The sequence below is a fragment of the Mesoplodon densirostris genome, chromosome 6, assembly GCF_025265405.1.
Source record: "Mesoplodon densirostris isolate mMesDen1 chromosome 6, mMesDen1 primary haplotype, whole genome shotgun sequence".
NCBI lineage: Eukaryota > Metazoa > Chordata > Mammalia > Artiodactyla > Ziphiidae > Mesoplodon > Mesoplodon densirostris.
The window spans coordinates 71848909-71865764 of record NC_082666.1 but is presented as its reverse complement, the minus strand read 5'-3'; the positions used below and the strand labels follow the sequence as shown (position 1 = coordinate 71865764).

General features: G+C 41.3%; 1 non-coding gene across 1 annotated transcript; it reads left to right on the top strand.

Annotated features, from left to right (window-relative positions):
* The first annotated feature begins 6231 nt into the window (after nucleotides 1–6231).
* LOC132492870 (U6 spliceosomal RNA) lies at nucleotides 6232–6343 on the top strand. The gene has a single exon (XR_009532922.1). It is a non-coding gene; the product is annotated as a U6 spliceosomal RNA (small nuclear RNA).
* The last annotated feature ends 10513 nt before the right edge of the window (nucleotides 6344–16856 follow it).

The window sequence follows — 16856 nt, the reverse complement described above, 5'->3', positions numbered from 1 at the left end:
AATATGAAGAGAAGACACAAATTACCAACATGAGGAGTGAAAGAGAGGACGTCACAACAGACCTAAAAGATATTAAGGATATAAGGATATATTATGAACAACTATTATTGTGATAACATAGATGAAATGGACACATTCATTGAAAGACACATATTCTCAAAAATTGACCCAAGGGGCTTCCCTGGTGGTGCAGTGGTTGAGGGTCCGCCTGCCGATGCAGGGGACACGGGTTCGTGCCCTGGTCAGGGAAGATCCCACATGCCGTGGAGCGGCTGGGCCCATGAGCCATGGCCGCTGAGCCTGCACATCCGGAGCCTGTGCTCCACAACGGGAGAGGCCACAACAGTTGAGAGGCCCGCGTACCACAAAAAAAAAAAAAAAAAAAAAATTGACCCAAGAAGAAATAGAAAACTTGAACAGCCCAATTTCAGCTAAAGAAATTGAATTCATAGTTAACAGCTTCCACGAAGAAACTCCAGGCCTAGAAGACTTCACTGGTGAATTCCATCCAACATTTAAGGAAAAAGTAATACCAATCCAAACACATATTTTTGAGAAAATAGAAAAGATAGAAACACTAAATCATTTTATGAGGCCAGTATTACCCTGATTCCAAAAACTGACAAAGACATTAAAAAAAAATAGAATTACAGATTATCCCTCATAACAGATGTATAACTTCTTAACAAAATATTATCAAATTTAATCTAACAATATATATTTATTATATTGGATAATATATATCCAATAGGGATAATACGTCATGACACAAGGGGTTATCCTGGGGATATGTGTTGGTGTATCATTCAGGGTCTAACCAGTAGAGAGAAATCACACAGTAATTTAAATGGGGAAAGTTTGATTTTAAAAAATCACTAATTCAACAGGGGAGCAACTATAAATATATAAAGAGAATGCTAAAGAATAAACTAGCCCTGACAAAAGTACCCAAGGATGGACAAATTTAGAAGGTCCTTTCCCCAAGGCTGGGACGCAGACCCAGGTTGGAGAAGATATAGTTATAGCCTACTCGACAGTGAAAAAGTTCTCTGGGTTGCCCAGGCAAGAACTGGTCCACAGTTACCAGGCAAGCAAGAAACACCCTCCCAAGGTTCAGATGGGCCAAAGCTGGTATGTGGGCATGAGGAGGGAGTTTGGCATTAGGAGCCCAGTCACTAAAAGGGCAGCACGAGGCCTGGACCATGAAGTGTCTGCCCTGGGCCAGAGTAGGATCTAAGACAAAAATAAGCATGTTCTTTGAAAGAGAACATAAAATAAAGCTACTTCCAGACAAAGACAGTTCATTGCCATGAGACCAACACCACAAGAACTATTAAAGGGAATTCTTCAGGAAAATGAAAAATGATCCCAAGCCAAAATACAGAACGCAGAAAGGAATTAAGAGCACCCAAAAAGGTAAATACGTGAGTAAACCTAAATGAATATTGACTGTATGAAAAAAATACTAGTATTACTACTATTAATTCTGTCTTCTGGGGTTTTATGTAAAATTAAAAATGCATGACAACATAAACATCAAATGTAAACAGAGTTAATATGTTCTAAGGTCTTATCATTATGTGGGAAGTGCTAATTTATATTACACACTAATAACTCAAGAATGGATGTAGTAATCTCCAGTATAACCATTAAAGGAATAAAGATTGTATACCAACAAGTTGATTGGAATGATAAAAAATACTTGATTATACATATATATATATGTATATATCTATTCTTTTTCAGATTCTTTTCCATTATAGTTTATTAGAAGATGCTGAATATAGTTCACTGTGCTAATACAGTAAATCCTTGTTGGTTATCTATTTTATATATAGTGGTGTGTATATGTTAATTCCAAACTCCTAATTTATCCCTCTCCCTGCCCTTTCCCCTTTGGTAACCATAAGTTTGTTTTCTATGTCTGTGGGTCTATTTCTGTTTTGTATACACGTTCATTTGTATCTCTTTTTTTTTGGCTGTGCCGTGCACCTTGTTGGATCTCAGTTCCCTGACCAGGGATGGAACCCAGGTCCTCAGCAGTGAAAGCATGGAGTCCTAACCACTGGACCACCAGGGAATTCCCATCATTTGTATCATTTTTTAAAATTCCACATATAAGCGATATCATATTTGTCTTTCTCTGTTTGGCTTACTTCACTTAGTATGATAATCTCTAGGTCCATCTAGTTGCTGCAAATGGCACTATTTCATTCTTTTTTATGGCTGAGTAATATTCCATTGTGTGTGTATACCACCTCTTCTTTATCCACTCATCTGTCAATGGACATTTAGGTTGCTTCCATGTCTTGGCTATTGTAACTAGTGCTGCAATGAACACTGGGGTGCATTATCGTTTCAAATTATGGTTTTCTCCAGATATATGCCCAGGAGTGGGATTGCAGGATCATATCATAGCTCTATTTTTAGTTTTTTGAGGAACCTCCATACTGTCCTCCATAGCAGCTGTAGGGAGGTTATTAAATTAACTATGGGTTTATTCACACAGTATAATATTCCATAGCAGTCCAAAGGAATGAGGAAGATTTCTTTACAATAAGACCTACACAAAGGAGTATTGAACAGAAAAAGGAATGAGGAAGATCTCTGTACGTAACACTGAGTGAGCACCAGGATAAATGAAAAAAAGTGAGGCCTAGAACAGGGCTTGTAAAATGTCACCTTTGTGTAATAAAGGGAAGGAGAATGTAAATATAAATATTTCTTTCTATTTCCTAAAAAGAAGCAACTAAAGGATAAACCAAACAGTAAGAGATATCTGCTAATTGTTACATATGGTGGGAGGTAGGGGAGTAAAGGAAGAAAGGAGATGGAGAATTCTCTGACTGTGCTGTTTTACAGTTTTGACTGAACTATGTAAAAGTTTTACTTATTTTTAAAATTATTGAATTTTTAAAAACCAGTTTCTAAAATTTGAAAACCACTTCCCTGGCGGTCCAGTGGTTAAGACCCTGAGCTTCCACTGCAGGGGGCATGGGTTCGATCCCTGGTGGGGGAACTAAGATCCCGCATGCCACGCAGTGTGGCCAAAAAATAAAAAGAAAAGAAAAATTGACACCAAATGGAAACCTATGATTCTAACTGTATATCAAATTGATGGCATAAATACACAGGGCAAATAATTATTTCAAGTGACTTTTTTTTTTTTTTTTTTTGCGGTACGTGGGCCTCTCACTGTTGTGGCCTCTCCCGCTGCGGAGCACAGGCTCCGGACGCGCAGGCTCAGCGGCCATGGCTCACGGGCCCAGCCGCTCCACAGCATGTGGGATCTTCCCAGACCGGGGCATGAACCCGTGTCCCCTGCATCGGCAGGCAGACTCGCAACCACTGCGCCACCAGGGAAGCCCTAATTCAATTTTTTTATTCAGGTAAAATTCACATAACATACAATTAACCATTTTAAAGTGCACAGTTCAGTGGCATTTAGTGCATTCACAGTGTTGTGCTGTTTTATTATTTTTGACTCTTAGGTCGTTTTCCTTGGAATACCCATGGGGTTTTTTTTGTTGTTGTTGTTTTTTTTTTTTTTTTTGCTGTACGCGGGCCTCTCACTGCTGTGGCCTCTCCCGTTGCGGAGCACAGGCTCCGGACACACAGGCTCCGCGGCCATGGCTCGCGGACCCAGCCGCTCCGCGGCATGTGGGATCTTCCGGGATCGGGGCACGAACCCGTGTCCCCTGCATCGGCAGGCGGACTCTCAACCACTGCGCCACCGGGGAAGCCCCATGGGTTTTTTTCTTATAGTTTTGCTGAGGTATAATTGACATACAGCACTGTATAAGTTTAAGGTGTACAGCATCATGATTTGACTTACATACATCATGAAATGATGACTACAATAAGTTTAGTGAACATCCATCATCTCATAGAGATGCAACATTAAAGAAATAGAAAAAGATTTTTTCCTTATGATAAGAACTCTTAGGGTTTACTCTCTTAACAACTTTCATATATAACGCACAGCTGTGTTCATTATATTTATCATGTTGTACTTATTTATCTTATAACTGGAAGTTTGTACCTTTTGACCACCTTCATCCAATTCCTTTTCCCCCACCCCCAATGACCACAAATCTGATCTCTTTTTGTATGAGTTTGTCTGTTTGTTTTTGAAGTATGATTGACCTACAACACTACATTAGTTCCTGGTACCCAACATAATAAATCGATATTTCTATACATTTCAAACTGATCACCATGATAAGAATAGTTATCATCTGTCACTAAAGATATTACATAATTATTGACTATATTCCTCACACTATACATTTCATACCTGTGCCATTTACTTTGTAACTTAAAGATTGTACCTCTTAATCTCCCTCATCTAGTTCTCTCATCCCATCCCCCCAACCTGAGGAAACACCTGTTTATTCTCTGTATCTATGACTCTGTTTCTCTTTAGTTATGTTTGTTGAGTGACTTTCAAACACAGAAATATAACTATATATCCCTTGTGGTATATATCTGGGTGACAAAAGAACCAAAGAATTCTTAAGCTGCATTCAGTGGTCTTATTATTAGAAGTAATATTGATACTTTTTAAAAACTATTATATATACATTATAGGATTAGGAAATAAATACTTCAATTAATGTCTTTGGGAACCACGATTTTTGAAGTAAAGAGAAAATTGATATGAGTAAAATCAAAGAAGTTTAATCAAAACTCTGTAATCTTAAAGTTGAATTAATTCACACCCATTAGGATACCTACTATTAAGATAACAAGCATTGATGAGGATGTGGAGAAACTGGAACCCCTGTGCTTTGCTTGTTGGAATGTAAAATGGTGCAGCCAATGTAAAAAATGGTATGGCAGTTCCTCAAAATATTAAACATAGAATTACCATATGATCCAGCAATTCCACTTCCAGATATATACACAGAAGAATTGAAAACTCGAACAGGTATTTATACACCCATTATCATAGCAGCATTATTCACAATGGCCAAAATTTGGAAACAACCCAAGTGTTCATCAACGAATGAATGGATAAACAATATGTGGTATATACATCAATGTATACATAATTCACCCTTAAAAAGTAAGAAATTATATGCCACAACATGGATAACCCTTGAGGACATTATGCTAAGTGAAATAAACCAGCCACAAAAGGGAAAATATTCATAAATATAGTTAGTAGAATGGTGGTTTCCAGGAGCTGGAGGAGAAGGGAGTGGGGAGTTAGTGTCTAATGGGTACAAAGTTTCAGTTTAGGAAGATGAGAAAGCCCTGGAGACAGATGGTGGTGATGCTTGCCAAACAATGTGAATGTACTTAATGTCACAAACTCATACATTTAAAAATTGTTTACATGGTAAAATTAATTATGAATATTTTACAATAATAAAACAACTGTACAGGAAACATCAGTATGAACTCATTATATATTTGTCTCTTACCATGAAATATGTATTTCTGAGGGCTGTCCACTAAAAAGGTCTAGAAGCATTGACAACCTAGTAGCAATGAGCCCCCCCATCACCAAGATCATAGCTTCTAAATACTATTCTCCACGAAGAGGAACCCGGACTCTTTTGAGAAATGGCTGATTCCAGCTCCAGGGCAAGAAGTGTAAAAGATGGCCTTGGGACATCTTGCTGACCCAGAAAATAAGGACACTATTGAAGACAAATACTTCTGTCAAAAGGACACAGGAGTCAAAATGAAGGGGCTCCCATTGACCAAAGATGGGACAATTTGAGCAAGGAAAAGAATCATGATTATAACTGACTGAAACACATAAAACCATCCACAACACATAAATCCATGTGTTCATAATAATACTAACAAAAAATGAAACCACAAAATCTCATCAATCACCACTGGATGTTTCTAGTGTACCAATTCATTACTGAGAAAACCAATAAAGGGAGGAAATTAAGCATGAATCCTGCCTTTTCCATACAAACTCTATTTCAGGGTAACCAAACAGTTGATGAGGTAGAAATTCTTTTTACGGAAGAATCTCTGCAAATGTGTTCAGAAGGAATGATAGAATTAGGATGAATTAAACAAAATGGTATTAAGCAACCGTCACCAACAGATGCCAAAACAATATTCAAAAGGGTTGATGAGTGAATTTATCATGGATGAATCAGGCTGGCAACATCAGAATCCACTGTTCAATCTTAGCATTGCTAAACATCAAACCTCCAGATCTAATCACTAGCTTAGAGGAAAGAGTGGAGGTAGAGAAACAAATTAATTGCCACCATGAAGAAATACATATACTAAAATTGGAATGATACAGAGAAGATTAGCATGGCCCCTTTGCAAGGATAACATACAAATTCGTGAAGCGTTCCATACTTTAAAAAAGAAAGGAAAAAAAGAAAGAAACAACCAGCCAAATCCAGAATATGGGGAATTTTGTAGGACAAATGACCCCTGAACAAATGAGATGAGGAGCATCTGTTGTAGAATAAAAGAGACTATGCAAAATTAACAACCTAGTGTAATGTGTGGACTCATTTGGATCTTGGTTTCCAGAGCACTGTCCTCTGTGTTTCTGGTTGGAACTTGCCCTGTGGGCCTTCTTGGTTGAAATCTGCTGCTGTGAAGATGTATTTCTGTCCTTTCCTTTACTTTGTTAGAGCCAGAGCCAATGGGCATCTACCCACAGCCTCCGTCTCACCTCAGCTATCGCTAAGTAACAAATAAGTGAGTCTCTCTGCATGAGGCCAGTTCACATGGTTTCCCCCCAGACTCTAAGAAGAGTCCCCTCATCCTGCCATGACCATTCTGTGACTCTCAGCTCAGCATCCCTGCCACCAGGAACAGAGAGTGGTTGAGAAGTGAAATCTCAGAGCCTCTTGCTGCCTGATCACACTGTCCTGCCACATTTGTGCTGATGTAGTTGCACCCCAGGTTGGTAAAGGAGAGCCTGGGAAGCAGCATCGTAATAGGGAGTAGGGGACAGCTGCTATCCCCTTTTCTCTAACATACACCCCCTTCCTGGATGAAGTCTGCCTGGAGAGAGAAAACAGGACCAACATCTCTCCTCTCCGTTTCTTCCTCCCACCATTCCATTGACTACAAAGTGGTAAGTTTTTCTTCTAATTCCCCTATGTCTTAACCTCGTGCTCCAGTGGAGTGACAGCTGCTATAGATAGAAGGGTATCGTTCCTACACTACAGGAAAATTCTGTGAACTGGATATTTTGATATTCTAGTGGGGAGATGAAGGAATATGGAACATTCTGTCTCACAATTATTATTATTTATTATTATTATATAACGCAGAAGTGTAATGTTAGTACATTTTTATTTCCTTTAAATTCCTTCTATAACAAATCCTAATCTCCTAAGCATATGAACACCTTGGCCTAGCAGGGCAAAGAACATATGCTCAGAAAGGAAAACGAAAAAAGCACATTAATGGGCTTCCCTGGTGGCGCAGTGGTTGAGAGTCCACCTGCCGATGCAGGGGACACGGGTTCGTGCCCTGGTCCGGGAAGATCCCACATGCCGCGGAGCGGCTGGGCCCATGAGCCATGGCCGCTGAGCCTGCGCGTCGGAGCCTGTGCTCCGCAACGGGAGAGGCCACAACAGTGAGAGGCCTGCGTACCGCAAAAAAAAAAAAAAAAAAAAGCACATTAATAACTTTCGTATCACAACTCTTATACACATGCGCACACACACACAGAGACTTACTTGGAATTATAATATGCATATTTTAAGTTTTATCTTTTTAGGTTTAAAAATAATAAATGACTACATCTTCATTGTAAAAAGAAACCCACCCACTGTTTATTACTTTTGCCATCTCAAAACATAGTTGTGTGTGTTTACCATTTTCCCATGTAATTTAATATTCTGCTAAAATATGCTTTTCAATCCCTGAATGGTGTTCCATTGTCCAGTGTATTTTTACACACTTAATCAATCTTTAGCCAATCTACTATACTAGACAGTTAAGTTGTTTCCAACTGAGTTGGGATGAACAGCACTGTAGTATTTTTTTGGTATAAATTTCTAGAAGTAGACTGGTTGAATTAAAGAATACAAACACTTTTGATGGAAAGATTACAAATTGCCTAATTATCCTAAGAAAAATCATAGCATTTTTCCAGGTCCACCAGCAGTGTGTGACACTGCCCATTTTTCCATACCTTCTCTAAGTTTATAATTAAAATGTTAAAACTATAAATTTTATAATTGTGAATTTAAAAATATTTTATGCTATTATATACAATGGAATATTACTCAGCCATAAAAAGGAACGAAATTGAGCTATTTGTAGTGAGGTGGATGGACCTAGAATCTGTTATACAGAGTGAAGTAAGTCAGAAAGTGAAAAACAAATACCATATGCTAATGCATATATATGGAATTTTAAAAAGTGGTACTGATGAACTTAGTGGCAGGGCAGGAATAAAGACACAGACGTAGAGAACAGACTTGAGGGCATGGGGGGGAAGGGGAAGCTGGGATGAAGTGAGAGAGTAGCATTGACATATATACACTACCAAATGTAAAATGGATGGCTAGTGGGAAGCAGCTGCATAGCACAGGGAGATCAGCTTGGTGCTTTGTGATGACCTAGAGGGGTGGGATAGAGAGGGTGAGAGGGAGGCTCAAGAGAGAGGGGATATGGGGATATATGTATACATGTAGCTGATTCACTTTGTTGTACAGCAGAAACTAACACAACATTGTAAAGCATTTATACTCCAATAAAGATGTGAAAAAATAAAATATTTTATGTTAAAATATCTTTGTTCAGCTGGTAAACAAATATTGGTTTAAATGTTCAGTTCTTTGAGTACTAGTGAGATTGAACATTTTTTCATATGTTTCAAATACGTATTGACCATTTGTATTACTTTAAATGATACCTTCAGATGAGAAAACTGAGGTTCAGAGAGATTAAATGACTTGTTCAAGGACACACAGCTTCTACGAAGCAGTTAACTTATTTTTTTCATATTTTAAAATGAAATGGAATTGCTCTTCAGTTTGTCAGAGTAAGCAATAAAGCCTATGGGGCAAAGTTCTGTTGAATCCAAGAGTTCAAGGATATCTAACTAACATGTAAGTCTCTTCAGGCAAAATCATCTTTATAAAATATTGCTTGGAGAACTATTGTGAAGACTTGATAAATTACAGTTCTTTTACTCCTTAATTTTTAATTCCAAGAGAAATCCAAATCAAGATTGGAAGATAAAAAAGAGATTGCTAAAAAGGGCATCTGAATATGCTGACAGCATCCTTCTTACCATCAATCAGTCATCAATGGCTGCACAGCTGTAGATGCTGAAGGAGACTCTGATACCCATGACCTCCTTCTCCCCATTACCACAGCCTGAGGACAAAGCATCCCACTGCATATGTTTTATGGTGGTAGAATGCAACCAGCATACTATTTTGAGAGATGCTCAGAAGCTGATGCCTTACTTTTTTTTTTTTTTTTTTTTTTCTTTTTGCGGTATGTGGGCCTCTCACTGTTGTGGCCTCTCCCGTTGCGGAGCACAGGCTCCGGATGCGCAGGCCCAGCGGCCATGGCTCACGGGCCCAGCCGCTCCGCGGCATATGGGATCCTCCCAGACCGGGGCACGAACCCGTATCCCCTGCATCGGCAGGCGGACTCTTAACCACTGCGCCACCAGGGAGGCCCTGATGCCTTACTTTTTGTTTCTGAATGCCCCTTTCCATTTCTATCCCAATTAACATATAAGGCCAGGTTGTCACCTGCCCATCTAACCTTGTGTGGCAAAGTCGAAGTCTCCTTTCTTTAATAACTAACAAGAGAGTCCATGAGTTAACAATTTAAAAGGGGGGTGGGGAACAATAACAATAAAGGAAATGGCATAGTTACTTAAACGGTAGAAAGAAAGGAAGGAAGGGAGGGAGGGAGGAAAAGAGCAAGCAAGCGTACTGGCAAAATGTAATCTAGTAAGGACTGGCCAAAGGTGTATTTCAGCAGGATGAGGAATGTGAGGGACCTGCAGAAAGGGAGATGTTAACATCTACTGGAGGGGGTAAAATTCTAACACTTCTTTCTACTTGGCTTTAAGATTTTATCCCAGGAGAGTGAAGTTTTTGTTCCAGGAGCTGAGTGGTCAAGATCCCCTCAGGTAGAGTTTACAAGGGAGATGCCTCTTCACTCTCGTCAAATTTGTGATCATTTGTGTCCATGACTATCCCAGGCTAAGAAAGTAATAAAGAATGGAATTTGAGCACTAGGGGTCTCCAATTTCCCCCCTTCCCAAAGTGATGCTTCCTACACCATTTCTTGTCTTAGGCAGAGAAATAACATAGAATTATTAAGTTCCAGTAGCAGCAATGGGGAGAGGATTCGAGAGTTCAACCACTGCCCCATAAAATGTATGCAGTTTCCACTTCAGCACAGCACTGTAGGACACCATAGTGTCTCTTGGATGTGAACGGAGGGATTCTTTTATTTATTTATTTATTTATTTTTGCAGTACGCGGGCCTCTCACTGTTGTGGCCTCTCCCATTGCGGAGCACAGGCTCCGGACGCGCAGGCTCAGCAGCCATGGCTCACGGGCCCAGCCGCTCCGCGGCATGTGGGATCTTCCCAGACCGGGGCACGAACCTGTGTCCCCTGCATCGGCAGGCGGACTCTCAACCACTGCGCCACCAGGGAAGCCCGAACGGAGGGATTCTTGAAGATCTTGCATAAAGTAAAATTCATGTAACTCAAAAGTAATTTTCCCATAACAATTCTGTTTTTGTTCCTCATATAAGAGATGGTGGTTTAATGCAGCAGTCCCCAACCTTTTTGGCACCAGGGACCAGTTTCGTGGAAGACAATTTTTTCATGGACCAGGGTGGGGATGGGGCAGGGGGGGATGGTTTTGGGATGATTCAAGCTCATTACATTTATTGTGCATTTTATTTCTATTATTATTACATTGTAATATATAATGAAATAATTATACAACTCACCATAATGCAGAATCAGTGGGAGCCCTGAGCTTGTTTTCCTGCAACTAGATGGTCCCATCTGGAGGTGATGGGAGACAGTGACACATGAACTGTGTTGCTTAAGTCCAGTCTACTCTGTAATCTCGTTTTGGTTGCTGTTACTCCAGAAAACCCTGCTTCACAAAGATAGGATGTTGGAAATGGAAGCAGGCTTTTCAGTGCTTTTGTGGCAATCTCAGGATATTCCACCTTGACTTTAATCCAGAACGTATGGAGATTTGAAGTTGTCTCAAACATACTTTTAAGGCCACCATCATTTGAGATCTCAAGCAGTTGATCCTCTTCTAGCACAGACAAAGTCGATTCACCTGGCTTATTCACAAACCGGTCGTGGATCCATTCCTTCCTAGTTCGGGGGCCTTTTGTGGTTGAGAAGTAATGCTCAAACTCTTTTGAAAGCTGAGATAGGTGATCGTGCACCAGCTGGGAGAAAGAAGGCCCTGGCTCAGTCTCTTTCAAAATCTCTGCTAATGTTTGAAACATGTCAAAAATCCTAATGTTCACTCGTCGGCCCCATAATTCCAGTTTGGCTTTGAATGCAGCCACTTTGTCTGCCGACTTGAACACAGTTGTCATTCTCCCCTGAAGTGACAGATTGAGTTCGTTGAGCAGGTTGAATATGTCACACAAGTAAGCAAGTTTTGTGACACATTCTGTGTCACTGAAATGTGCTGCCAGGGGTGACTGTTTATCTAAAAGAAATCTCTGGAGCAGCCCTCATAACTCAAAAACTCTGGCCAGTGATCTACCTTTAGAAAGCCATCTCACTTCTGTATATAAGAGAAGACATGTGTGCCCTGTGTCCATCTCCTCACAGAGCTGCGTGAACAGACGTGAGTTAAGGGCATGTACTTTAATGTCGTTGATAATTTTAATCACATCCTGCAAAACACTGTTAAGTTCAGGTGACATTTTTTGGCTAGCCAGCATTTCTCTATGGATGACACAGTGCGTAGACTCACATTCAGAAGTGACTTCTTTGACCCGAGTAGTGAAATCAAAAAGCCATCCAGTCATGGCAGCCACTCCGTCTGTGCATATACCAACAGAAAATGACCAATTCAGTTTTCCTGATATGTAATCATTCAAAGAACTGAATAGTTCTGCAGCTGTGGTGTTGGTTGGCAACAAAAGTGCACACAACATGTCCTCATGCACATCCTCCTGAAAAATATATTGCACAAAAACAAGCATTGTTGCCTTGTTGTCAACATCGGTAGACTCGTCAACTTGGACTGCATACCACAGTGACCCATTAATCCTCTCTAACAACTGTGCCACAGTATCCTCTGCTATTTCATCAATTCATCTAGGTATGGTGCTAGCCGAAAGAGGAACACGTGTCACCTTTTGAACTGCAGCCTCTGCTAAAAGTTCAAGACAAATGTCCTTAGCAGCAGGCAGGATCAACTCTTCATCAATAGTAAAGGGCTTCTTAGCTTTAGCAATGCAGTAAGCCACTAAGGACCATGCTCTCGGTGCAGACACATTTGATGAAGTGGTGGCCTTCAATAATCGCTTCTGTTCTTCGTCTTTCTTTTGAAAAACTCCAAAGGCTTGTCTTTTAATGCAGGGTGCTTGGTCTCCATGTGACAAAGCAGTTTTGAAGGTTTCTTGGCTTCGTTGGAGAGCCGGTCACCACATATTATACAAAGCGGGCTTGGAGAATGTGAATCACCTGTTGCAATGAACCTGTAATTTAAGTAGGACTCTTGGTATTTTCTTTTAAATGCAGCTTTCTTTTTGTTGGCAGTCTTAGAGTCTTCTGCTGTCTCATCATTGGGTCTTTACCCCTCTTCAAAGAAGCTCTCCAGTGATGTTTGTTTTTTACTCATTTTGGCTAGGGTTAGCTTGTGAGCTTACCAAAACTGTCATTGAGACAAGTGTGCAGTGTGGGAAAGAGGCACGGACGGAAGTGGTAAATAAAATAATGGGTGGGCCACATGTGGACTAAAATAAGTGTTGGATTCTGACTTAAAGCCTGCCACCAGATGCAGCTGTACAACTGAAGCACATCAACTCACTTGCCACTATAAAGCCTGCCACCAGATGCAGCTTGTCACTCGCCCCTCACTGATAGGGGTTTTTTTGTGTGTGTGTGTGGTACGCGGGCCTCTCACTGTTGTGGCCTCTCCCGTTGTGGAGCACAGGCTCCGGACGCGCAGGCTCAGCGGCCATGGCTCACGGGCCCAGCTGCTCCGCGGCACGTGGGATCTTCCCGGACCGGGGCACGAACCCACGTCCCCTGCATCGGCAGGCGGACTCTCAACCACTGTGCCACCAGGGAAGCCCACTGATAGGGTTTTGATATGAGTCTGCAAGCAATTGATTTATTATGGTCTCTGTGCAGTCAAACCTCTCTGCTAATGATAATCTGCATTTGCAGCCGCTCCCCAGCACCGCCTCAGCCCCACCTTAGATCATCAGGCATTAGATTTTCAAAAGGAGCGCGCAACCTAGATCCCTCGAATGCACAGTTCACAGTAGGGTTCCTGCTCCTATGAGAACCTAATGCCACCGCTGATCTGACAGGAGGTGGAGCTCAGGCGGTAATGCAAGCGATGGGGAAAGGCTGTAAATGCAAATGAAGCTTCGCTTGCTTGCCTGCTGCTCACCTCCTGCTGTGTGGCCCAGTTCCTAACAGGCCATGAACCACTATCATGAACTGGTACCAGTCCGTGGCCGAGGGTTGGGGACCCATGGTTTAATGCAGAGTTTGTGCATTTAGCTTGAGCAAGACCACCTAGTTCAATCCTTGATCCTTCTCTTACTAATGGAGGGAACTTAAGCAAGTTACTTAACCTCTTTTTGCCTCAGATTCCTCAGCTGTAAAATGAAGATAATAACAATACACAATATCTCACTTGATTCTTCCAGCAGCCCCATGAGGTAACAATAGTCCCTACTTCATTAAGTTGTTGTGAGGACCAAAGTAGTTACTATGTATAAAGTGGTTAGAAGGGTGTCTGGCAAATGTTAAGTGTATTATAAGTGTTTGCTTATTAATTACCTTTTATTACCAGCTAAAGTGGACCTGCCATGTAGCAATAGCATAAACATAGTTTATAATTCACTTGGCCCACGTGCTTTGAACTTCTTCGATTCTTGACTTTTATTTTTTATTTAGGAGATTTTAATTATTTTGAAATGAGTGTATATGTTTAGACTCTATTTTTCTTTTTTATATTGCACTATCCTAAAATTGTATAATTTAAATAAGTGTAAACTGAATATGTACTATATAGGCTTTAGGTGTGAAAGTACAATAGATTCAGGGTCCACTGATTGTAATTCTAAAGGCAATTACTATTGACCAATATACAAGGGTTCTAGTAATTGTGCAATTTGCAGAGACGTGGATGGACCTAGAGACTGTCATACAGAGTTAAGTCAGAAAAACAAGTATCGTATAATATTGCTTATATGTGGAATCTAGAAAAATGAACTGATGAACTTATTTGTAAAGCAGAAATAGACACAGACGTAGGGAACAGACATATGGATACCGGGGGGAAAAGGAGGGTGGGATGAATTGGGAGGTTGGCATTGACATATATACACTACTATGTATAAAATAGATAACTAATGAGAACCTACTGTATAGCACAGGGAACTCTACTCAGTGCTCTGTGGTGACCTAAATGGGAAGGAAATCCAAAAAAGAGGGCATATATGTATATGTATAGCTGATTCACTTTGCTGTACAGCAGAAACTAACACAACATTGTAAAGCAACTATACTCCAATAAAAATTAATAATAAAAAATATGTATACAAGGGTTCTTGTGGGTGTGAAGTGGCTCAGGGTGTGTTCATGACAGGCAGGCAACAAGAAGAAGTAAAAAGATGCCTGTCCAGGTTGACCCCCAAGTAAAACTCATGATGACTCTTGTATGCCAGACACTGTTCTAAGTCTTTTACATACATTCTAGTATTCAGTTCTTACAATACCCTCATGAGATAAATAATATTAATGCCCCCGTTTACAGATGTAGAAACTGAGACACAAAAAATTTAAGCAACTTGCCCAAGGTAACCCAGCTGGTAAATGGTAGTGCTGGGATTTAAACCTAAATATCCTACTCCCAAAACCCAGGTGTAATTATCTCACTACATACACCTCAAAAAATTGTGATGTACAAAGTCTGCTTAGATTCTTCCACATTTTTCTCTTTAGAACCTCTTCATTTCTTAAATACAGCCCTATCCACCTGTAATGGGCACAGGTATGCTTATGGTAAACACTATAGAAAATACAGAAAAAATAGAAAGCAAAAAGATTCAAGTAATAATATCACCCAAAAATGACCACTGTTAAAATTTTGTGTTTCCTTCTAGACTTTTTTCTAAGTACATGGTTTTGTTCTATGTTTGTTTTCCATAGTTGTGATCATGTGATACATACAATTTTCATCTTCCGGTTTTCCCTCATATTATGACGTGCTATCCTATGCTATTAGAAATTTCATAAACTTCTTTTATAGACGCTGCATAATGTACAGTTACGTGGCAGTTCCATAATATATTTACCACTCTTCACCTTGAACATCTGAGTATTTCCAGCTTTTTTACTGTGGGATGGATGTCTTTGTCTCCTCTTTCTCAATAGTTTTCCTTCTTCTGACATTTCTTCATATCTTTCCCAAGCACACAGTGACATTGGTGTCCCTCTAGCTTTCCTTCTCTCAAAATTTATTTTTTGGAAAGGAGCTGATAAACTCATTCATACTAAAGTGTACATGGTTCATAAAACTTATTTTCTCTTCAAGGACACTTCTGTCAATTTAAGCCAAAGGAATGGAGCTCTAATTGTGAGGGGTTAGTCACCAGAAAATCTAGCTGGGAGATTCCCCCACCCTCCCCAATCAGAGGAGACTCTACAACAGCAAAAAGGTGCAGGGCTGACTTAACGTTAGGAAAGCTAATGAGAAGGCAGACTGGAGCTGCAGAGGTGGTGGCGTGGTAAAAGGGAAGGAAAAAGTTTTGTATAAGCGAGGGTGAAAAAACTGGGTAGAAGAATGGAAGAGAATTAGAAAATTCACTTAGCTGCACTTACCTAGTTTCTCCACCTCTCCTGTGTTTGCCTTTCCAAAGCATCTGGCCTTAGGGATGGACCCGCCCACTTTCTCCTCAGAACGGCTAGGTCGGGTTCTCAGTCCCAATCGTTCTGCCTAGGCTCACAGCTTTGGGGCCTTGGGCGGCCACAGAGCCGGTCGCAAGGAGCGGCAGTGAAGTTCTAAGAGGGCCCATTCCAAGCCCTGCGTCCACAGACCATCCTAGGGGAGCGTCACCTCCCTCGGCTTAAGGAGGAGAGTTAATAATACCTGTGCGGGCAGGGGAGTTAGAGGCCTCGTGTGAAAGTTCACAAAGTCCTGTCCTGCTCACCGCCCCCCCACCCCACCAGCACTCTTTTTTTCCCCCTCTTCCTAGACGCTTCTAGGAGGCTTTCCAGGCTGCTGGCCAATCCGAGGCTGCAGTGGAGAAGCAAATGGGACCCAAGACCGAACTCAGTTCCCCCCGACTCTCCCCACTGCGGTGCTGCACTGGCAGTGGCTGGTATGGAGAAAGAGGAGGCGTGCTGGTGTGCCGAGTGAAGTCCAAACCAAAGTGGCCAGCGGCTCCGCCCCTCTGGATTAGGGAGAGGAGGAAACCATAAATCCGAAAACCTAGCCTGACCAGTTAAATAAAAAAAAAAAAAAAAGCGAGAGGCTCCAGCCTAAGCCTGGGGAGGAGCGCAGCGGTCTCTGAGTAGCCGTCCCCGCTGCAGCCACAGCATGGGAACCCTCCTACGCCTGCTCCGCCGGGACCCCCGGGCGCACCACGCACGCTCCCCGCACGCTCCCACCCGCCCTCCTCCGGGGGCCGGCCGCTCCTCC